Raw genomic sequence first — 24,668 nt, forward strand, 5'->3', positions numbered from 1 at the left:
GTGACCAGCAAGGTTTAATGTCACCTCGGCAGCAGGAATATTGGCCACAGAAACCTTTGCAAATAAATGTCAGCAGAAGCTTTGGAACCAAAGTTCATTTCATGCCAATTTGATTTCACAGAGTCTAGAGAGGGATACACTTTCTTTTCTAAATGGTAAATACATACATCTGGAGCAGCATCTAAACATACTGAATTTCAGAACTGAAGTAATGATTCAGGAAAGACAGGAACCAATTGCTTTATGTAAAACTGCTTGGCTATATTAATGAAAACATTTCCAGATATTTTCATTTCTAAATAAGAGGAACTTAGAGATGGTAGGACAGTGAGCAGACTTTCCTAAGCAAAATCTATCTCACTAAAAAGACTGTCCTTCATTTTTAATTCAAAGGCTTCCACAGGGAATATAAAACATAAGAGAATTAGTAATAATTTGTGGGCTCGGGCGATATACAGTTGCTATCAATCTTTTTTATCTTTTCTTTTGCTGACACATATTTTGAGATGGAGATAAACAATGGTTTAAAAGGCAGTTAATTACCACTTGCAACAGTTTGGGTTTCCTTGAGCAAAAGTGGCACCACGCACAAACCAGTGAATCACTGGGCTGAGCGGCTCTAGATATGTTACCACCTGGTTGTCATCATAACTAACTCTACCTGAACTTCCAAACTAAATTTTACCCTCTGATCATTTCTCAAGCACCTTTCAAGGAGATGTGGTAATCTAAGCCTAAGGATGTGGTGTTTTTCAATCACCAATACCATGTAGAGAGGGCTTCCCTGGGGGTTCAGCCAGTAAAGAATCCACCTGCAATGCAGGAGACCTGGGTTCAATCCCTGGGCTGGGAAGATCCCATGGAGAAGCGAAAGGCTACCCAAGCCAGTATTCTGGCCTAGAGAATTCCATGGACTGTATAGTCCATAGGGTCGCAAAGAGTCAGGTAAGACTGAGCAACTTTCACTTTTCCTTTCATCTTATGGACAGACAGGAACCATTGGAACAGACGAGGCTTCAGAAAAGTGTGCATTGAGAAATATCATTTCAAAAGCACAGATTAAAACAGAATTCATAATGCTGCTTTAAAACTATTTTGATAAGTACAAGATAAAACAAAATTAGTTCTATTTTTAAATTATCTTTCTCTAGAGAAAAAGCAAAATAATCCTCAGACCAGAAGAACATAATGGATGAAAGGGGGAATAGACTGTTTTATTTTCTCCTGTAACACAATATTGCAGTCTCACTGTCGAAAAGACGGCATGGAGGTGTGGGTGTATAATTGAGCTAATCAGACCCTCCACGTTGTTATTCTCCTTGATGCACATTTAAGTGCAGAAATAATAACTGATGTATTCGAGAAAAAAGTAATTGAAAGAGGTAGAATAGTTAGATCGCATTTTCAGTGACTGGTGATAAATCGAAGTTTAAAAACATCGCAGAGAAGATCAATCTAGAGACTCATTTGAAGTGTTTCACCTGAATCCAAAGAGTTTCTTTACATTCTTGTTTTCAAAGTCTGTTTTTCTGTGAATTACAACACTTCCTTTAAATGCTAACCCTACTCTCCCCCTCATGGCAGAAATGTGTCTGCAAACATAAACGCTGGGGACAGCGCCTTGATTGTCAGAGACAGACAAATGATCACAAATAAAATTTAAAAAATAGGGGACTTCCCTGGTGGTCCAGTGGTTAAGACTCTGGGCTGTCAACGCAGGAGGGCGTGGGTTCTATCCCTGGCCGGGTAACTAAGATCCCGCAGGCTCTGTGTGTGCCAAGTCGCTTCAGTCATGTCCAGCTCTTTGCGACCCCATGGACTGCAGCCAGCCAGGCTCCTCTGTCCATGGGATTCTCCAGGCAAGAATACCAGAGTGAGGTGGGTTGCCATGTCTTCCTCCAGGGGATCTTCCCAACCCAGGGATCAAACCTGAGTCTCTTACGTCTCATGCATTGGCAGGCGGGTTCTTCACCACTAGTGCCACCTGGGAAGCCCAACGGCCAAAGAATTAAATTAAAAAATAATAATAAATAAAAATAAATTAAATATCAATTTAAAGAAAATAGGAGAATGACAAATGCATTGGCTGCTTTTTAGAAACCTTTAGAGTTACCTGGCAAAGTCTCAGCCCCAGGGACTAGTTTTCAGTTAACACAGAAAGAACCAGAGGAAAGAGACACAAAGAAGGCAACCCCTTCCTTCCTCTCCAGTTGAAACATACATCGATTGTGACTTTATTCCTCTTACCACAACGACCACCCAAAGAAATCCCACCCTTGCATGAAATACCAAAAGCTAGGCTAACAAAAATACCCAGAGTTTCATTTCAGGATAATCTATAAGCCCGCTTATACTGTACTGCAATGACTAGAATCATATTTTATATCATTTATAAGTATATAATGGTTTTATGCACATATTAGCTAATGCCAATATTTTTTTCATCGGAGTTACTGAGCACTGTCTTTAGAATTGTCAGTCTGTTCCAAGGTCTCCAAAAACAAAAACAAAACCAGTGACACAAAGTCACTGCTTTGCTTTCATGAAAATGTGAATTTCTCCAAGTTTGTTCCTTAAAGTCATTTTGTATAAGAACACAGTGAGTTTGGAACACTTTCCTCCCAAAGATAACTTTATCATAAATACTACAACACTTTTTGTTTGATGGCAAATTTTATGAGCTGTTGCACTTTGTATTTTTATACTAGGATGGAAGGAATATGGGAGCCCTCTGGCGGCCAGTCTTAAAGTGCCTGTTAATATGAGTTCAGGCTCCCCTAGCCTGGGAGCATAAGAGGCAAAGACGGAAGGAACTAAAATCACCCAAGTTCAGGTACATGAGGGTGTCCACACACCACATGTCTTCAAGTTCTTGAGTTTTTAAGGCAGTGTTTTCAGTGGCTGTTTTAGATTCAAGGTGACACTTTCACATAAAAGGGATGTAAAAGGAATTGAAATTCAGATATTAAATGCAAGTGATTTTGAACAGCTGGAAGGAAAATTAAAATGTCATAATATTAACAGATGTAAGTATTATTAGAGATAAGTAATCTGTTTTAACATTTATCATCACTTATAAATATATTTCTCTCACTACACAAATGATATAAAAGAGAGAATGAGACACTTTTAGAAAATGAACTCCTAAAAATGATTCCTAACTAAAAAAATTAAACTAATTAGATAAGATTCATGGAATAGCACCTTGCTGACCTGGAAGAGTTAATGTGCTTTGAGTGACTTATTTTTTCCAAGGGAGACTTTTATTCTATTTACTGAAGGATATAAAGTCATAATAATTCCAATGATGAAAATTAGCAGGTTTTTAACAGAGGCCAACATCTTGACCACTTTTATCTTTAATCCAGCAATAAATACATACTTAGTTATAAAGTTTCCATAAACCACTCAACACACTTTATACTATGCAAAAACATGGGGATGCACAGAATGGAATATTTACATATAAGCTATTTTGCTTCTGCTATTTTAGAATGTGTCCTCACTTACCCACCATCACATGAAAACAAAGAACATATGTCAAACATGAGATATGTTTAAAATCTCATGACACAAAATAATGGTTAGCAATGCAGAAGGTATTACAATTTAGGATACTAATTACATACAAATAAATTCAAATATTAGACAAATGAATGCTGTATATGTATTTCTATACACACTCAGGGCAGTACCTCATTCCCAGTTATTGCAAGAAAATAAAATTTGCTATATATTACTCATCACTGAGTTGTGTCTCGCAATCAGGAAGTATTGCATATGAGGTATTTTCCAAGATCAATTTAATCTAGAATATCGTTAGTCCAAAATAATTACCACAGATATGAATAATACATCCTTATCAAGAATTCATTACTGGTAAGTCAATTTCAGAACTTGATTTCACTAGGTCAATGATTCTCAATTAATCTCAAGTATAATTATGAAAGACCATATTAAAAGCTTCAGACTTACAAGTATGAGAGAATAATAAAGGCACAGGAATTCTAATCTTAAAACAGATACCAATTTTTGGATTAATGAAAATAATGTTAAAGAGCATATGATTTCTCTTTTAAAATTATAATACTCTCTTAAGGACATAACAAGAAATTGGGAGAATTTCTGGTGTTTTATCTTTATCATCATCATAACAATAATGTTATTTTGTCACCAAGTAATACTTTTATTAAACTTTCTTCTGCACAGGAATCACACGCAAGTCTTTTTTATATCTTGAGCTCCAAAGCCAAACATTCTCGTTTTTAGAATGTCTAACCGAGTGCCGACCTTACGCCACCACAGATGTGTACCCACCAACCATCAGTGCCACGTTCCCAGTAGGTCTCACATTTATTACATCTGGGAGGAGAAAGGCAACTCTTACTCATCTTTAAACTCTCCACAGCCCTCTGTAAACTGTCTGGAGAAACATAATTAGCCACTAAATGTTTGTTAGGAAAAAGAATGCAAGATTTTTAGTAAAGAAAGACAACCCAGACAAAATGAATTCGCCAACACAAATAAAAATATTTCCTGCCCCACAAATGGGCAGGACACCAAGCCACTGCTATGTCCTGGCACAGGAAACACGCAAGCCATTCTTATAATGTCTATTATATATTCCGAGTCCCAGATTTGGAGAATGAAGCACAGATGCAAGAACTAGAGGAGACCTTAGCACACAGAGGGCTGAAGGGAAGGCAATCATAGAAGAGAAACAGACTCCAGAAAGAAGATTGTCTTATCGGTTCAGGCTGGTGCAATAGACAGCTACAGACTGAGTGGCTTACAAAGAATAAAAGTTTATTTCCTGTAATTCTGTCAGTTGGATATTCCAAGATCATGATGTCGACAGATTTGGATGCTTGCTTTTTGGAAGTAAAGCTGTGACAAACCTAGACAGCATCTTAAAAAGCAGAAACATCACTTTGCCAACAAAGGTCCATCTAGTCAAACCTATGTTTTCTCCAGTAGTTATGAACAGATGTGAGAGTTGGACCATAAAGAAGGCTGAGCACCAAAGAATTGATGCTTTAGAACTGTGGTGCTGGAGTAGACTCTTGAGAGTCCCTTGGACCGCAAGGAGATCCAACCAGTCCCTCCTAAAGGAAATCAGTCCTGAATATTCATTGGAAGGGCTGACGCTGAGGCTGAAGCTCCAATACTTTGGCCACCTGGTGTGAAAAGCCAACTCACTGGAAAAAGACCCTGCTGTCAGGAAAGACTGAAGGCAAAAGGAGAAGCGTGCAGCAGAGAATGAGATGGTTAGATAGCATCACTGAATCAAGGAACAAGAGTTTAAGCAAACCCTGGGAGTTAGCAAAGGACAGGGAAGCCTGGCATGCTATAGTTCATGGGGTCACAGGGAGTTGAACATGACTTGGCGACTGAACAACAATATGTGGTAGGAGGAGCATGTTTGCTCTAGGGCCTCTTTTATAAGGGCACTAATCCTATTCACGAGGGGTCCACCCTCATGACCTATCACCACCAAAGGCACCACCTCTTAATACTTTCACCTGAGGGATTAAGATTTCAAAATGTGAACCTGGGGGAAGGGGGACATAAATATTTAATCTATAGCACATGTCCTCTGGTCAAAGAAAAACCAAGTTCCCCTGCAATGCTTCTGATTCCAAAGGACCATACCTAGACTGGGAATGGTCTTCGTGCTCACTTACAATCTATAATTCACTGTCCACAGTCCTAGAGCTCAGGTGAGATGCTCATATGTGATCTTCCATCCAATGATGATGAGAAATCCTATGCCCACTGAAAGCTGCATATCGACTTGTTCACTTCTTGAAGAGAGTAAACACAAAACTTGAATCCCACAAAGGAACAGGCCTAAGCTCCACATATCTAAATGTGAAACTTGTCAAACAGAAAATGAAATTCTACAGTGGAGATAAATTTTAAAGAGGAAAGGAGACAGAAATTTCTCAAATGTTGAGTGGCATGGGGAAGATGCAACAAGGCAGGGTTAACAGTGAACCCAGAACAAGAATGGAAAAAGGATATAAACTGAAATAAGCACCCTGAGCATGTAGACTTGAAGGGGAAACTCAGCATCATCCAGCAAAGACAAGGGACAAATAACAAGGGGAAGAGATCAGGTCACCAAACACAATGACAACTGGAAAGGGAGTGTCCTCTTGAGTTCGGATGCAAAATGGCTTAAATCAGAATAGACGAAAAGTAAAAGAGTAGTAGAATTGTAAGGAAGTTCAAAACTCAGAGAAATAAGTACAACTATTAGTCAGAGGGGGTATTCTTTCAAGAATAATCCCTTTGATATCTTTATCAGCCTCGCTTAATAAAAATTGTCCACGGGAGAGCTATCTAAGAGGCTGTTGTCCAAGCTTAAGCCTTCAGTAACTTCCATCAAACAAAACATAATCCTCAAAAAAAAAGTGTTCACAAGGAAAGAAACAGAAGGAGTACCAGACCGGATCATTCTTCAGACACGAGCATGATTTCAAATTAGAACAACACCATTCAAATTAATCTACAAACTGAGGGTGAAAGGAACGGCACATCTTGTGTCAGAGAAGTGAGTTCTCCCTGCCTCAGCTGATGCCATCTAGGGGATTGCTTGTTTTAATTATCTGTGACAGCACAGCAAATGACCACGAACTGAGAGGCCTAAAATAACACCAATTCCTGATCTCACAGCTTCAGCAGATCAGAATTCTGGATGCAGCTTAGCTAGGCTTTCTGATCAGAGCTTCCGAAGGCTGTCATGAAGGCGTAGGATTGGCTGTGTTCTCATCTGGTGGCTCGAATAGGGAAAGGTCCATCTGCCAGCTCCCTCTGGTTATTGCTGAAATTCCTTTCCTGGTGGCTGTGAGATTTATGACATCCTGCTTCTTCAAAGCCACGGAGGGCGTGGGGGGTGGGGGAAGATCTGATGCTTTGACTCTCTAACTTCAGAGAAGGCCTGACTCTTCCTTTCAAGGACTTGACAAGGTCTTAGTATAATCTCCCTTTTCCAGTAACCCAGAAGAAATAGTGTTCAGTCACTCAGTTGCGTCCAACTCTGCAGCCCCATGCACTGTAGCCTGGCAGGCTCCTCTGTCCATAAGATTCATCACTTTTGCCATATTCTACTGGTTACAGGCAACTCACAGGTTCCACTCAATAGGGAACGGACTATCCAAGGATGTGACCTTAGGGTTTTGTCTGCCACACAATTGGACACTCAATTACTTTCTCTGCACAGTCAATTCTGAACTTCCTTTCACCGTTCTCCTGTATAATACCTAAACAGATAAGCCCATAGTTTCTGCAAATTAAAATCATCTTCTATTCCATTCCTGGAGTTCTTTTTTCTTTTTCCAAAATAGAGGAGAAGAGAATGACTATTTCAAGAAAAGCCAATAAATTAGGAAAACTAAGAAATCAGCATAGGGCATATTTAATTGCTCTAATATTCTTCATTCTTTCAAGGTCACTGCAGAATCTATGCCTCAGCAGGCACATTGTTAAATTAAATTAAATCAATTATTATAGTAACTACTCACAGTTATAAAATATTGGTGATTTTAATTTCAACCTGAAGGCAGCAACAGGAAATTGGAGAACACTGCTTTTCAAAGAGATTTGTCTAAGGGTTTCAGCTGATATGTTAGCACTTAAAGGACTCACAGGAAGGCATATTATTTCCATTCACTCTAGAGTCAGGCATTGAGGATGACTGGCATCCCGTATTGCTAAAATCAAATTACTCCCCCTATTCATCCTCACTGGTTGGAAGTCACTGTGATCAGTTTCAAGGATGCAGTTAGGACCATGTTCCAACCTCACCCTCCAATAACAATAATACTATCCAATAAATTGATACTGAGGCAATCACATCATTGTGCTAAGCAAACCAGGTTTGATGGCATTATTCCACTTAGAGCATGAACACTATAATAATTTATGCTTGCAAATACAGTTAAAATGGGGGTGGTGAGTGTTCAATTGTGATTTTCAGGCTTGCTCAATACTGGTACAAGAACGGACAAATACATAAGATATAAGAACATTTTAGTTTTATGGTCTTTCTTTTTTGTCTGTGTTCTGTTTAGTTTTTAAGCCAATGTTTTTTTATTACCTACTAATATAAGCCAGTTTCAAATTTGATAAAGAAGATAATTTTAAAAGCCCCTAAAATATAATTCATGAATATAACTGATACAGAAAGTATCTCAAAGAAGTGAAATATTGAAAACATCAAAGAATTAAAGACTGAATATTCTTCTGCTGTCTGGATAAAACTTTCTTTCAATAAAAGAAGTCACAAAGGAAAGAATCAACGGCTTTGACTACACAGGCGTTTAAAACTTCTAGCATAAAACAAAATGATGTAAATCTTGTTTTTAAAAGTATGACCAATAATGAATATTCATAATATTCTAAAACTTGAAAAATGTTTATAATTAAAAAAAAACAAAAAAACTCTGCACTTCCATGGGAAACAAAATTAGCAAGGATTTAAACATGAAAATATTCAGTTCCAGTGGTGATGAGATAAAATGGCAGCTTTCACACATTGCTGGCAGGAAACTGAACTGGAACAGTATCCTTATAAAACAGTTCTGCAAATGCAAAATGTTCCCAACCTGACTATCCAATAGCTCATCTTCTCTTAAACCAAGAAAACTGTCAGAAATGTAGACAGTTTTGTGCAAAGATGCCCATTACTGCAGTTCTCAAGGTAGTAAGCTGGAAAAAATCCAAAGTTACAATCTTGGTGAATCCATCAGAAACAAATGTGGATAAAATATGTAAAGTCCTGGCCAAATGCTAGGTGCTGTGGATACAGTAAAGAATAAAACAAAGTTCCTGCCCTCCTGGAGCTTATATTCTAGGGGATTGGAGAGTCAAGAGACACAGTAATTATAGATGGTCAGAAACACTACAGAGAAATGAACTGTGTGGTGGGTTTTACTCAGAGCGGGCCATGTGGGGGTCACTGAGCAGGTGAGGTTTCTCTGCAGAGGTGACTTTTGAATTGCAACTTAAAATATGTCAATGGATCAATTTTGTGAACAGCAGCAAGAAAAGCATTCTAGGCAAAGGAAATAAAAAGACAAGAAATAATACACAAGAATAAGACTGTTGTGCTAAAACTCCATTTCCCAGACTCCCTTGCAAGCAATGCCTCCACAAGCTCTCAATTTCATAAAGCAGATTTGGAAAGAAAATAGGATCAATGGGATATTATTTCCAAAAGCTTAGTTGTGTTGTGGTTCTATGAGCTTGCTATATCTGTGTTTCCTTAAAACACAAGCTAGAATTAATTATCAGAATGATGCTATAGTTAACATCAGCTATATGAAAACATTCAAGATGCCTAGAAGAATGTAAAAGAGCTAATAGTTTCCCATGGCAGATGAAATTGTGCTTTCCCTGCCCCACATTTTTCTGTACTTTAAAAACATTAAGGAAATTATATTTTTTATCATAAGAAAAAAATCAAAAACCACATATGCTAGAAAGAGTATTTGAAGTGGGATGAAAAATAAGGAAAAAAATCATTTATCCATCAATACAATCATAAAAATAATAATTTATTTCTAAATAAATAAGTCATTTGTTCCGTATGTACTGGAGCACTCTGTACCAAGCACGTGTCCTTGCTGTTGAAGCTGAAGCCAAGAACAGAAAAGGCTGTCCTCCTTCCCTTATGGAACTTCTGGTAGAAAATGCAGAAAATAAACAAACAGATCTGACTTCACCACAGACAAATGGGGGCTTTCCCGGGGGTCCAGCAGTAAATAACCCACGTGCCAGTGCAGGAGACACAGGGGACTCGGGTTCCACCCCCGGGTGGGGAAGATCCCCTGGAGGAGGGCATGGCAACCCACTCCAGTCTTCTTGCCTGGAGAATCCCATGGACAGAGGGGCCTGGCGGGCTGCAGTCCACGGGGTCACAAAGAGTCAGACACAACTAAAGCGACTGAGCGCACACACAGCGCAGACCCATGAGAAAGCAATGTCTTCAGAAATTTTTGCACGAGGTTAGAAGGAAAAGGGTTTACACTGCATACAGTTGCCGCTGGGTATCTGCAGGGGATTGGTTCCAGAAGACCCCACGGATACCAAAATCTGCCAGTGCTCAAGTAATTAATATTAAATGCGGCAGGACTGTGGCACTCCGTATCTGTGGCTTCTGAATTCGTGGGTTCAGAACCAGCGGATACGAAGGGCTACTGCACTATTGTGGGACGCCAACTGGAGCACCTGTTTAGTCGCTCAGGCGTGTCTGACTCTTTGCGACTCCGTGGGCTGTAGCCCAGCAGGCAACTCTGTCCACAGAATTCTCCAGGCAAGAATACTGGAGTGGGTTGCCATTTCCTTCTCCAGGGGATCTTTTTGACCCAGGAGTTGAACCTGTGTCTCCGGCATTGGCAGGCAGATTCTTTACCACCGAGCCACCAAGGAAGTCCCCTACTGGGGCTCAGAGAGGAAATATTCTTCAGATACACCCTTCAGCTGCCAGGTTTCCTTTACTTCCTCTTCCCCAATCCCAGCAATCCCTCCCCCCAGATCTTCCCCAGTGTCTCTATATTTTCTTTCCTTGTACAAAAAGCCTGAGTTCTCCCAATTAGACCTTCAAGACCACCATCTCTACTGAACAAACAAATGCCTGTCTTTAAAATCCACAATCCTTAGAAACTGGAAGCTTTTCATGTTTTCAGTGTCACCCTGGGTAATCAGTTCAGAGTCAAGAGAGAGATCTCAGGAGACAAGACTCTGACATGCCACACAAGTTAAAGGAGATCAGAAATCACGTGCAAATCAGAGCCCACAGCAAAGGAGACAGGAAACCCGAAGACGATTTTATCTCAGTTAATGAGTCTCTTGTGTTTCCTGTGGAGTCGGGAACCCCTCCAGGTCTGGAGCCACTGGGTGAAGGCAGAGGGCGGGCAGATGGCATGAAGACAGTCACTCCATGCCCAGCACTGCCGACAAACCCTCTCTGCTTCCCCTTTTATGCACCTGTTACTTCACCTTGAATTCCTGGCCCATCTCTAAAGTATCTTGACAACCCGATTACATGCTCTTTATGGTTGCAATGGACAACAATGAAAGTGAAAGTGAAAGCTGCTCAGTCGTGTCCAACAATTTGCGACCCCATGGACTATACAGTCCATGGAATTCTCCAGGCCAGAATACTGGAGTGGGTAGCCTTTCCCTTCTCCAGGGGATCTTCCCAACCCAGGGATCAAACCCAGGTCTCCCACATTGCAGGCAGATTCTTTACCAGCTGAGCCACAAGGGAAGCCCAATGCCTCTCATCAAAACACCATTGCTCTCCTGATATATGACACAGGAAATGTATCCCAAAAGAAACAAGATGAAGAAACTACAGCATTGTAATTTTGTCTTTCACAATCAAAAAGTGTAACAGTCTTCTATCTGCAATGTCACAGATGTTGCATAAAAGTAGAAAGTTATGTCCCCTGGTAATTCGTCCCAAATCAAACTGAAGAGGAAAACTCACCCCATCAGGAACATCTTATTTAGCTAGGCAGGACAGGATCACAGTTTAGGACATCCGAAGTTCTCTCAAATGTCCTCAGGTTAGTTCACTGCGGTTGGCCCACCTCCAAGAGAATATTCACTTGGTAGGAAAACCCACCTTTCAAAAGTAGCGGAGCCTCTGGGCAAAGCACCCCTCTAATGTCACTAGTGCACGGCCATCCCAGGACTGACACGCAGCCAAAAGAGAGAACACAGGTGGGTGTTCTGATGCTCAAACAACTTTCAAATCTACAGACCTAGATCCAGCAAGACCAGTTTCTTTTCTGTTGTTAGCTGGATACGTTTCTGAAGAACTGGAGAGCTGCCACCCCAAGCTGCCCTTGTTCAGCGCTTGGGTAAAGCCATGGTATAATTGCTTCTGTGGGTGTTAGCAAGCAGAAAGACGACAGGAAAGTCAGTTAGGGATAGTCCTTCAGGTTGAGAAAAAGCCCGGAGATGGGACCTCTTGTCCAAATCACAGAAGGTCACGGGAGGAGACAGGGAATTAAGAATAGGGTTTACCAGACAGAGATACACATGCTTAGAGAATGAACTTAGGGCTGCCAGGGGGAAAGATGGGAGGAAGGGATAGTTAGGGAGTGTGGGATGGACAAGTACACACTGCTCCATTTAATACGGAGAACCAATACGGACCTGCCGTGCAGCACAGGGAACTCAGCTCAATGTCAAGGGGCAGCCTGGATGAGGGGAGTCTGGGGGAGGATGGATGCGTGTGTATACAGCGCTGAGTCCCTTAGCTGCTCACCTGAAACTATCACAGCGTTGTTTGTTAATCAGCTATATCCCAATACAAAATGAAAAGTTTAAAACATATTTTTAATTAAAAAAATAAATAATTCTCTTTAAAAAATACAGTTTAGTATTGTCAGTGAGGGGACAGGGAGACGTTCAGTTTTTTTTTTTTTCCTCTATATACTACTGCATTTCTACTTTATAAGAATGATCTACTAGTGTTGTAGGGTGCTCTAGGTGGCGCAGTAGTAAAGAATCTGCATCCCAGTGCAGGAGACCCGGGTTCCATCCCTGGGTCGGGACGATCCCCTGAAGCAGGAAGTGGCAACCCACTCCAGTATTCTTGCCTGGAGAACCCCAGGGACGGAGGAGCCTGGCGGGCTACAGTCCACAGGGTCACAAAGAATCAGACACGACTGAGCACACATGCACTCATTAGTGTTGCATTTTTTAAAATATAAGAATAAAAATATTTCATGCATTATATTTTTTTCAATGTATTATACTCTTTTTTATCATCTTTTAATGAGAATCAGTAAAGTGCAAAGAAGTAGGTCATTTCCCTGATCACAAAGGTCAACTCCTCACAGCAAAAAGCAGGAGAGAAATGTCATCACAGGTACTCGAAGGTTCAAATTTCTCTGTTTGAGTACATAACTGTCTGCAATGTATTCCATATGCCCTTTGTGACCTACTATACACACTGTAACAAATCAGTATACAATGAGATCCACAGTGTTCAGCAATTACCAGTTAAAAACAAAAGGACCTGTTTACATGTGTCTAAATTTAGAACTAAAAAGAATAACACAAAGCCTTAATAAAAGCAGAGGAAGAATATATAAATATATACAAAATAAAGTGATAAAAATTAGTAAAATTGATCAATAAGTCATTTGAATTCTATTAGATATTTAAAATCCAGCAAAAGGAAAGGTAAAGCTCAGATGTTTATCAAGAAAAAAAAAATCTAGGGTCATATGAAACAAGAAAATTCTTGTTGAAAATAAAAAGTAAATACAGATTAAAACATTTTCACTGGGCTTCCCTGGTGGCTCAGTGGTAAAGAATCCAGCTGCCAATGCAGGAGACATGGGTTCCATCCCTGGTCCGGGAAGTATCACATGCTGCAGAGCAACTAAGCCCGTTCATCACAACTATTGAGCCTCTGCTCTAGAGTCGGGAGCTGCAGCTACTGAGCCCGTGGGCCCCAGAGCCCGACCCCACAAGAAGAGAAGCCGCTGCAATCAGAAGCCCAAGCACTGCAACGAGGGGTAGGCCCGGCTTGCCACACCTAGAGAAAAGCCCACACAGCAACAAAGACCCAGCCCAGTCATAAATAAATAAAGTTAAAAATTTTTCCACTAATAATTCAGAGTTATATGATAGCTGTCATCATCACTGCAATGATAAATAGTAATACAAATATAAATGGTAATACAATTTGAAAAATTTAATGTATTAATAATAAGTAATTTTGAGATAAGGTATACATTAGTAAGATTCACTCAAGAAGTAGAAAATATAAATTCACAATTGTATACATCATACTGTATCTAGGTACACAATACATCGAATACATCACAATTGTATTCACGTGGACCTTCACTGCAATTTCCCATAAGATTTGGAGAGCAAGAAGAACTGATATGAACATGAAATTTATGCTGTCTGTCCTGAAAGCAGTAACAGATAAAGTCCTTTGTCTCTGAACCAGGAGTTTTGTGTTCTCTGCTACCATTCGCGGCATTGCCAGTCTAATTTGTTCGCCTACAAAGACAGTAAAGATCTCAGATCCTTCCTGTTCTTGACACTGTTATGTTTTGTCACCAGTGTGCTCCCAGCACCAAATACAGTATTTCTAGTTATTCATTTATTTATATCTTCCGCTAGACTCTGAGTCCTTCAAAGACATAAACATCCAGTATATAGCAGTGGCTTCATTGCTAAGTCATGTCCAACCCTGGTGACCTCATGATGAGGACTCTAGCTTTGCCAGGCTCGTCTCTCTGTCCATGAGATTTTCCAGTCAACAATACTAGAGTGGGTTGCTATTTCCATCTCCAGAGGACCTTCCCAACCTAAAGGTTGAACCCTGGTATCCTGCATTGCAGGCAGATTCTTCACCAACTGAGCTACCAGAGAAGCCCCAGTACATAGTAGGCACTCAAAAAATATTCATGGAATTGGTAAAAAAATTTTTCAAAATGCCACTTATGTGCATACTCCTGGTACAGGTAATCTACATGCTCTTGATTGTCAAAGTCAAACAATTTAGAGAAAAGTACAAACACCCTTTGAGACAACCCCACTGACAATCCCTCTAACAGCGGAGACACCTCATTCAAATACATTTTCTTTGTGTGAATGCACTCACTGTTAATTTTGCCCTTTTGTGAAGGTCTCCGCTTTTAATGTTTATAATAAATAAGTAGGCAAGCTTGAGAGTTGGTAAGAGCTTAAAACACAGCATGGACACCCAGAATGTCTCCGTATTAACACTGCATGGACAGATGACCTGCTGACCACTCTATTCTGCCCTCATCGGCTTCCACTTACATAGAATTATCCCTAATTGTACAAACAGGTTGCGGGATGCTGTTTTTTCTCTGACATGATGTGAAGATGCCTTTTTCTCCAAGCACAGTGGAATGCGCGGTAGAGAAATTTGCCAGGTAAAATGTTCCCCTTAAACACAGTCAAGACAGGAGCAGTAGCTACGAGAGCAAGTTAAAGCAAGGAGTCAGCCAGCTGGCGGTCATCTGGCTCGCGCTACCGTGCCTTCTTTAAACTGTTTTCCTGCAAAATAGGTGCGAAGGTGAAATGTTCATGCAACATTTCTGCATTTAGTATTTATGTTTTAATATCTCCCCTCATGGAAAATGTATACACGGGACATATTTAGATTTGCATATCTAGAATGAATTTGTCAGAATGGTGATTGCAATGTAAGGATGGTAGCATTTTTATGTGCTCGATGATTACTTAGAAAGAGATATTTAAAGACATACACAGAACATTTGCTTTAGTGGCGGCATTTTGCTTGCATATACTGTTACAAAGCACTCTTATTGTTTTATTTAACCTTCAAAACAAATCTTGAATGTAATATAAATAGCAACTAAGTTACCGGGCTTGGCAGTCATATTGTCATGTCCAAATTCTCACTGGACTGACCCTAACAGAGGACTCGATTTCCTTCCATCTACTTTTGTATCCACCTGGAGACCAACTGCTTGATGGAGACATCAACTACTAAGGAATGGTCAGTTTTATTAAAAAAAAATTTAATTTTCTTAACATGAAAGTATCCTAACCGTGGTACTTTTGACAGCTCCCCTGGGAATATATCTTCATAAAATCTTTGCAAAATGTAAAATATTTTTAATAGTTAGCCCAACATTCAGAAAAATGTTTACTTTTAAAATCAGGTGCTTTTTTTAATTGTCTTTTGTCTTTGCAGGTTGAAAGGTATGCCCATATTTCAGCTACACTCTGAATTTTTCACATAATCCTCACTTTGTTGTTGTTCAGTCGCTAAGTCATGTCTGACTCTTTCTGACCCCATGGACGGGAGCACACCAGGCTTCCTTGTCCTTCACCATCTCCCAGAGTTTGCTCAAACTCAAGTCTGTTGAGTCGGTGATGCCATCCAACCACCTCATCCCCTGTCACCCTCTTCTCCTGCCCTCAATCTTTCCCAGCATCAGGGTCTTTTCCAGTGAGTCGGCTCTTTCTTTACCAAGTCACGTTAGCCTGAGATGACCGACCATCAGGGTTAGAGTACTAACTTCAGGACTTGTGGACACCCACTCCTGAATACTCCTGCTCTTCAACAGGACCATTCACCACAGTACAGATGTGCTGCTTATTTAGTTACTGTTGGCTCTGACGTCCCAAAGCTCGACTCTGTCATCTTTAACAGCAGAAGAGGGCTGTCTCAGTTCTCAGCACTGTTACTTATCACCTCCCCACGGTTTCACATAATGAGGCTAAGGGGGAAATGAACCCCACCAGGAATGAAACCCACCCAAAGAAAGTCAGCTCTTTCAGTTTCTATGGTTCCTTGCTTTTTTTAGAAATTTGAAGGGCATCCTCCAGGGGCCATGCAGGAGGTCATTTCAGAGCCGCCCAGCAGTGTCACATGCAAAGGCATGCTCTCTGCTAACCATGAGCAAAGACACCGCATCCACGCAGCGAAAGGGTGAATTCCAGACTCTCCTGGAGCGCCTTCCTTGATCTTAGCCCCCATGGAAGGAACGTGGTATGTTTTCCTTCATTATTTTAGAATAATACTTCCCATTCTCTAAGGCTTGATGATCAGTTCAAACTCCTGTCACCATTTCCTCACAGGTCCAACAGATCCTTCTGGAGAGTGAAACCCTACGATACCCCATTGTCTGAAGCGGTCATGCACCTGAGAACCTCACCCCAGCCCTGACTAAAAGTAGCCTTAAAATAGTGGGTTCACATATTTAGAAAAATGTACATGTAGGTAAGCAGGTGTGTGTGTGCATGCTAAGTTGCTTTAATTGTGTCCAACTCCTTTGCAACCCTATGGACTGTAGCTTACCAGGCTCGTCTGTCCACGGGATTCTTCAGGCAAGAATACTAGAGTGGATAGCCATCCCCTCCTCCAGGAGAATCTTCCCGACCCAGGGATCGAAACCCGCGTCTCTTATATCTCCTGCATGGGCAGGCAGGTTCTTTACGACTGTTGCCACCTGGGAAACCCCACGGGTAAGCACACAACTTTCTTTCTTCTCATGTTCTAGATCCTTCTGCCTGAATCCTGACTTTGTTACTTCCCTAAATTTCATAATATACCAAGGCCCAGGAGACTGTAACATAGATTATCCCCTGTTTCTTTTATCAGATACAACATCTGGCAGGTGGGAAATAGCACTTGCTCCAAATTTTGTGCCAGTTTGAACAAACCATCATCAGACTAAGTGTGTTTAACTGTTAGTCGTTCAGTCGTGCCCGACTCTTTGCGACCCCATGGACTGCAGCCCACCAGGCTCCTCTGTCCATGAGATTTTCCAGGCAAGGATACTGGAGTGGGGTGCCATTTCCTTCTCCAGGGGATCTTCCCAACCCAGGGATTGAACCCGGGTCTCCTGCACTGCAGGCAGATTCTTTACTGACTGAGCCACTAATCCTATTTTATCGAGTCTACATAAAACACTTTCCCAGGAGCATCGCATTTAAATCAGAGGACGGAAACTGTTACAGGATAGAACCTATAGATGGAGAGATAAAATGGAGAAAGAGAATTCATTTTGCCTCATTCTCTCTTCTCTCCCAGGGAAAGAAAAGCCTGGTGGAGAAAACAAACATTCTAAATGCATTTTTCTCTTTCCTCCCATCTCAAAAACTGTAACCAGGGGTATGACAATTTAGAGGAAAAAAAGTCACTGATATTTTGACTACTATATTTCCTTTGCAATATGTCTGCTGCTCTTACAGTGTAAATCCTATAGAAACAAACAAAATTGTGACTTAATCCCTGTCTCTCTCATCATTACCAACAAGGTACTGAATCTTAAATTCTGTGTGTGTGCACTCAGTCGTGTCCACATTTTTGCAAGCCCATGGACTGTGGCCCGCCAGGCTCCTCTGTCCATGGGACTCTCCAGGCAAGAATACTGGAGTGGGTTGCTATGTCCTCCTCTAGGGGATCTTCCCGACCCAGGGATCAAACCACCTCTCCTGAGTCTCCTGCACTATAGGCGGATTCTTTACCACTAAGCCACCACAAAAGCGTATTCAGTTGATAAGTGCATGAACCAGCCTCCCTACACCCAAGTAAGCAGAGTAACCACATGAATAGTAGTTTTAGAGAATGAGTTTCTAGAACAGGATTTCCTGGTGACTCAGACGGTAAAGCGTCTGCCTATAATGTGGGAGACCCGCATTCAATCCCTGGGTCGTGAAGATCCCCTAGAGAAGGAAATGGTAACCCACTTCAGTATTCTTGCCTGGAAAATCCCATGGACGGAGGAGCCCAGTAGGCTACATTCCATGGGGTCGCAAAGAGTCGGACATGACTGAGCAACTTCACCTTCTTTCTAGAGCAAGGGAATTGGGCTTATTTAGAACTATGTCTTGGATATCTAAAATGCCATTCTAAATGCGTCAGATGGAAGAGAAAAGGCTGATGTAGATGCCACATACTCTATCAGTGCTTATCAGATAGTGAATAAATGACTAAAGGACCCAGCGCCCGGTCAGTGGTTACTTTTGAAGGCAGAGAGTCAGGTCAAACTTGGGATGGGACACATGGCTTCTGGTTTGACTGCAGATTTCAATTACTTGTCCTGAGAATTCAACTGCCTAATGCTTTGTTAAGCTATGCATGGTTGTGTGTGGTTTTCTTCATCTGTGTTTTATTTAACAACACACTTTTTAAATTGGAGAATAAAAATACCAATTTACATAAAAATTAAAGACTGTTAAGTGCTTAATGTGTTTCTCTCACTCTCAGAAGGGCACCTATTTAAGAGAATCTGTCTTGGTGTTCTAAGTGTGCACTTATGCCTATGAAATCCCTTCCACTTTAAATGAGGCTATTTCCCTTGGGGCAGTGTAAATTCTCACTTTGTTTTGCCTGCATCCCTTTGCTTCCACTAATGGGGTTAATCTAACCCATCCGTTGGGGTCAGGCACATCACTGGAGCCCGTGGGGAGAAGGACTGCAGAGGAAGCAGGATGCAGCTGGCTTACACTGACTGCATCCCCTGGTCCTTCTCACATCCTCCATCTTTGTGATGAGGGAGTCCCAAACGTTAGATCATAAGAGACTTCAGCAAGCACATTAGGCAGTGTGTGTGCCCCCACCCAACCCCAGACTATAGTTTGCTCATCACTCATCACTCATCCCAAAGTGTATCCATGGGACAGACCTTGGAGAAAACCTGACTTCAATGGGAGTCCAACAATAAGCAGTACAAGAGGCTGACCCCACTGAAGGGTAGAGCGTAAGGTCACACAGCATTTACAGATCTTTCAATCACATATCCTAAGTGGGGAGTGAATTTAAGGGTTACTGGAGGGCGTTCTGATTCTCTGGAACACTCTGCTTTCCTTGCTGGATAATATCTAAGAGTCACTTGCCTTTTCATAAGATTTCTTTCTGGTCTCCTGCAATCAGTGTATTTTTCTAAAGGTTTTTTTTTAATGTGAACCATTTTTAAAGTCTTTCTTGAATCTGTTACCATATTGCTTCTGTTTTATGTTTTGGATTTGGGGTCACAAGGCATGTGGGATCTTCGCTCCCTGATCAGGGATCATACCAGTCCATCCTAAAGGAAATCAACCCTGAATATACAGTGGAAGGACTGATGCTGAAGCTGAAGCTACAATACTTTGGCCATGTGATGTGAAGAACCAACTCATTGGAAAAGACCCTAATGCTGGGAAGGATTGAAGGCAGGAGGAGACGTGTGTGACAGAGGATGAGATGACTGGATGGCATCACTGACTCAATGGACATGAGTTTAAGCAAACTCCAGGAGACAGTGGAAGAGGGACAGTCCATGGGGTCACAAAGAGTCAGACACAACGGAGTGACTGAACAGCAACAGCGGTCAAGCCCCAAACCCCTTGCACGGGAAGCTGAAGTCTTAACCACCAAGGAAGCCCCCCAGTCAATGCATTTAAAGTGAGGATATCAGTGTCAGATATCTGGGCCCTCTATGGGAAAGCTCCTCCTCGCTTTTGCCTGGAAACTGAACCACTACAAGAGCGACAAGGCCCCGCACACACGAGGGCCACACCCCATCGAGGCTCTGAGAAGAGGATGGGCTGGCGGCACCAGCTGCCGATGGCTGGAACCTCGGACAGCTCCCCGTGCCAGGTCAACCATGGCTGCCAGTGTCCAGTAGAGGAGCATAACTCAGATGTTTCCAGAAGGCTGGGCTGTCATGGAAAGACTGGAAGCAGGAAAGGACTTCCTACCACCTTCCTGACTATCCCTTTTTCCTCCTAAGAATCAGATCCACGCCACCTGAGTTCTTCCTAGAACAGATTCCAGAACCTACAGTACCAGCCAGGCAACACAGACCAAAGTCATCAAGGCAAGCAGCAAGAGCCAAGAGGTGAATCTCAGTCGAGCCAAAAGCCATCTCTGCCACAAAACCGAACAGGAGGTTCACAATCATGTTAATAATCAGAATAACAGCTATTGAGATCTGTATCACTTTGCTGTTTAAAAATAACTGTAAAAATGTTTAATAAACTTTAGTTTATTTATAACACCATGTTAGTTGCAAGTGCACAACTTCAGATTCTTTTCCATTATAGGTTATTGCAAGATATTGAATACGGTGTCGTGTGCTATGTGTACAGTAAGTCCTTGCTGTTTCTCTATTTTAAACATTGTGTGTGTGTGCATGCACACAGTCATGTCTGACTCTTTCCGACCCCAAGGACTGTAGCCCACCAGGCTCCTCTCTCCATGGAATTTCCCAAGCAAGAATACTGGAGTAGGTTGCCATTTTCTCCTCCAGGGGATCTTCCCCACCCAGGGATTGAACCTGCATCTCCTGTGTTTCCTTTATGGGTAGGCGGATTCTTTAACCACTGCATCACCTGGGAAATCCCAAAACATAGTGGTGGGTACCTATTAATCCCATACTCCTGATTTATCTCTCCTCCTCCCCTTTCCCCTTTGGTAAGCATAAGTTTGCTTCCTATATCTAAAACAAATAACTTTTAGTTATTATTCTATTTACTATCAAGAGGAAGGAGAGAGAACAATTAGGTTTAGATAAACTGTGAGGGACTTCAACTGGTAACAAACTGGGTTGGATTCCAAGTTTTATTTGCTTTTGTCCTGGAAAAGTCCAAGGCACTTCAAGACTGGATATTGGAGTTGATGCAAATCCCTCTGCTAGACACAGGGTTCCCAGAAGATTTACACATGTGTCCAATTTTTATTCTCATTTGTTTTGAAGAAGCTGTTTGAAAGGCTACAAAATGTCATTTCCCAGAAGAATGTCTCTTCTGCATCTAGGGCTCATTTACATGAAAGGGAAGGATGGGAGATGCAATAGCCAGACCAGCTTCGGAAAGGAGGAGGTTCCTGACTGCTTAAATTCGCCCTACTTTGGAGAAATTCAAAAGGATTAATTAGTAAATAATTTTGAAATTTTATGTCATTTGGAAAAATAATAATCTCACAAGAATTTTGTGGCAGTTGTTTAACATTCAGCGAGAACATTAAGCTCCTTAGAAGAAAGGAATTGTATGAATATAATAATATAGCATAATGAACCTCACTGACAAAGAACTGTGTGACATTTTAAACTTGATAGCACTTTAATTTCATACTTGTAAATGAAACTTCCATTTCCAAGATCGGTCAGCAGGAATTTCACTATATTAAACTCATTGCTATAAAGAGGAACCCAATGGGCTCTGTTCATAACTATTTTTTGTTTCAGTTCAGTTCAGTCGCTCAGTCATGTCCAACTCTTTGCAATCCCATGAACCGCAGCATGCCAGGCCTCCCGTCCATCACCAACTCCCGGAATTTACTCAAACTCGTGTCCATTGAGTCAGTGAAGCCATTCAACCATATCATCCTCTGTTGTCTCCTTCTCCTCCCACCTTCAATCTTTCCCAGCATCAGGGTCTTTTCCAATGAGTCAGCTCTTTGCATCAGGTGGCCAAAGTGTTGGAGTTTAAGCTTCAACATCAGAACTTCCAATGAACACCCAGGACTGGTCTCCTTTAGGATGGACTGGTTGGATCTCCTTGCAGTCCAAGGAACTCTCAAGTGTCTTCTCCAACACCATAGTTCAAAAGCATCAATTCTCCGGCACTCAGCTTTCTTCACAGTCCAACTCTCACATCCATACATCACCACTGCAAAAACCATAGCCTTGACTAGACAGACCTTTGTTGACAAGGTAATATCTCTGCTTTTTAATATGCTGTCTAGGTTGGTCATAACTTTCCTTCCAAGGAGCAAGCATCTTTTAAGTTCATGGCTGCAGTCATGATCTGCAGTGATTTTGGAGCCCAGAAAAATAAAGTCTGCCACTGTTTCCACTGTTTCCCCATCTATTTGCCATGAAGTGATGGAACCGGATGCCATGATCTTCGTTTTCTGAGTGTTGAGCTTTAATCCAACTTTTTCACTCTCCTCTCACTTTCACCAAGAAGCACTTTAGTTCTTTTTTTCTTTTTTTAATTTGTTGTTGTGCAGTCTTTTCCCTCGTTGCGGCGAGTGGGGGCCACTCTTCACTGCAGTGCTTGGGTTTCCCATCTCTTCTCTTGCCGTGGAGCACGGGCTCCAGGCACACGGGCTCCGTGGTTGTGGTAGAAGGACTTAGTTGCTCCGCAGCATGTGGGATCTTCCCAGACCAGGGATCAAACCTGTGTTCCCTGCATCAGCAGGTAGATTCTTCATCACTGGACCACCAGGGAAGTCCTATTCATACCTCTTAAAGAAAACAGTTTATAAAGAGATACTGCATGATACATCTTACTGGACTCTCCACTAGTGCGTTGAAGCTTGCAGGCAATGAATAAAGACGATTCTAACCACGATCAACCAAATAAACGCGATTTTGAATTCAGTCTTCATCCTGATGGCTTTATCCTGAGAGAACACCTAGAATGGGAGTACCTAGGGGACTACATTTGGCAGGTGGGATGGCATGGTGGGAGACACCTGTGGCCCACGGGGCCAGCAGGAGATGGCCTCAGGGGAAGGAGCAGAGACAGGGAGACCAAGGTCAGCCCATGGCCACAAGGAAAGCCAAGCTGAGCCAGCAGCAGAAGGCAGGAATGTGTTTCAGGCACAGAGTTCCATCTGAGAGGCAAACTAGGACACGGAGACCCCCAAGCCCTGAGTCACATCCCATCTCTTCTCTTTTTCCCCAATTACGATAATGAAAGCATGTCAAACACATAGAAATTTCTTCCTTTTTCAAGGCCATCCATTAATGATCCCTCTGGGGGCAGCTGCTTACAAAAAGTAAAATCAATTGCTAGTCTATTTATAGGCAATTCACATTAAGAGAATGGAAACAACATGTGAAATTTCTTGTCCGAGCCAGAAGTGGCAACTTTAGACAACTGTCCTTGTTCTTGCTGATCTAATTTCAAAACTGAGTGAGGGCATTTTACAGTGAAAGTCAAAGAGAAAATATGAACACAAAGAACATAAAGAAAAGAATATTTCCTTGCTAGAAAACAGCCTGCTTTCTTTTTCCAGATAAATCCATTAAAAACTGTATAGCCTTCCATGGTAAAGCAATCATTACTGCAGCCTTCTACAACGTTGATTCAACAAATTTCGTGACAAGTACCTCTGTGTAATTCTAAGGGCAAAGATCTGAGGTAGGAGCTGATAGAGTTAATAGGAATCAAAGTAAGAACCAATACGTCAGGTAGAAGTCATACAGTATAACAAAAGGATATGCAGTACACACAGATGAAGTCTGAAATTCTTTTTTGCAAATGACCAGGATATGACCAGTATGTGATTAAAGACACAGTGCAAAAACAAAGCAGGACTGTCGTGCCCGACTCTTTGCGATCCCACAGACTGCAGCCCACTAGGCTCCTCTGCCCATGGGATTTTCCAGGCAAAGATACTAGTTCAGTTCAATTCAGTTCAGTCGCTCAGTCGTATCCAACTCTTTGCGACCCCATGAATTGCAGCACACCAGGCCTCCCTGTCCATCACCAACTCCCAGAGTTTACTCAAACTCATGCTCATCAAGCTGGTGATGCCATCCAACCATCTCATCCTCTGTTGTCCCCTCCTCCTCCTGCCCCCAATCCCTCCCAGCATCAGGGTCTTTTCCAATGAGTCAGCTCTTTGCATGAGGTGGCTAAAGTACTGGAGTTTCAGCTTCAGCATCAGTCCTTCCAATGAACACCCAGGACTGATCTCCTTTAGGATGGACTGGTTGGATCTCCTTGCAGTCCAAGGGACTCTCAAGAGTCTTCTCCAACACCACACTTCAAAAGCATCAATTTTTCGGCGCTCAGCTTTCTTCACAGTCCAACTCTCACATCCATACATGATCACTGGAAAAACCATAGCCTTGACTAGATGGACCTTTGTTGGCAAAGTAATATCTTTGCTTTTTAATATGCTGTCTAGGTTGGTCATAACTTTCCTTCCAAGGAGTAAGCGTCTTTTAATTTCATGGCTACAGTCACCATCTACAGTGATTTTGGAGCCCAGAAAAATAAAGTCTGACACTGTTTCCACTGTTTTCCCATCTATTTCCCATGAGGTGATGGGACCAGATGCTATGATCTTAGTTTTCTGAATGTTAAGCTTTAAGCCAACTTTTTCACTCTCCTCTTTCACTTTCATCAAGAGGCTTTTTAGTTCCTCTTCACTCTCTGCCATAAGGGTGGTGTCATCTGCA

The 24,668-nt window shown here is 41.7% G+C and overlaps 1 protein-coding gene across 2 annotated transcripts in view; it reads right to left on the minus strand.

Annotated features, from left to right (window-relative positions):
• The window catches only part of ITGBL1 (integrin subunit beta like 1), a 213,014-nt gene that overhangs the window by 151,342 nt on the left and 37,004 nt on the right, over positions 1-24,668 (minus strand). The gene's annotated exons all lie outside the window — the stretch shown is intronic.

The sequence above is a fragment of the Cervus canadensis genome, chromosome 9 (assembly GCF_019320065.1).
Source record: "Cervus canadensis isolate Bull #8, Minnesota chromosome 9, ASM1932006v1, whole genome shotgun sequence".
In the NCBI taxonomy this organism is placed as follows: domain Eukaryota; kingdom Metazoa; phylum Chordata; class Mammalia; order Artiodactyla; family Cervidae; genus Cervus; species Cervus canadensis.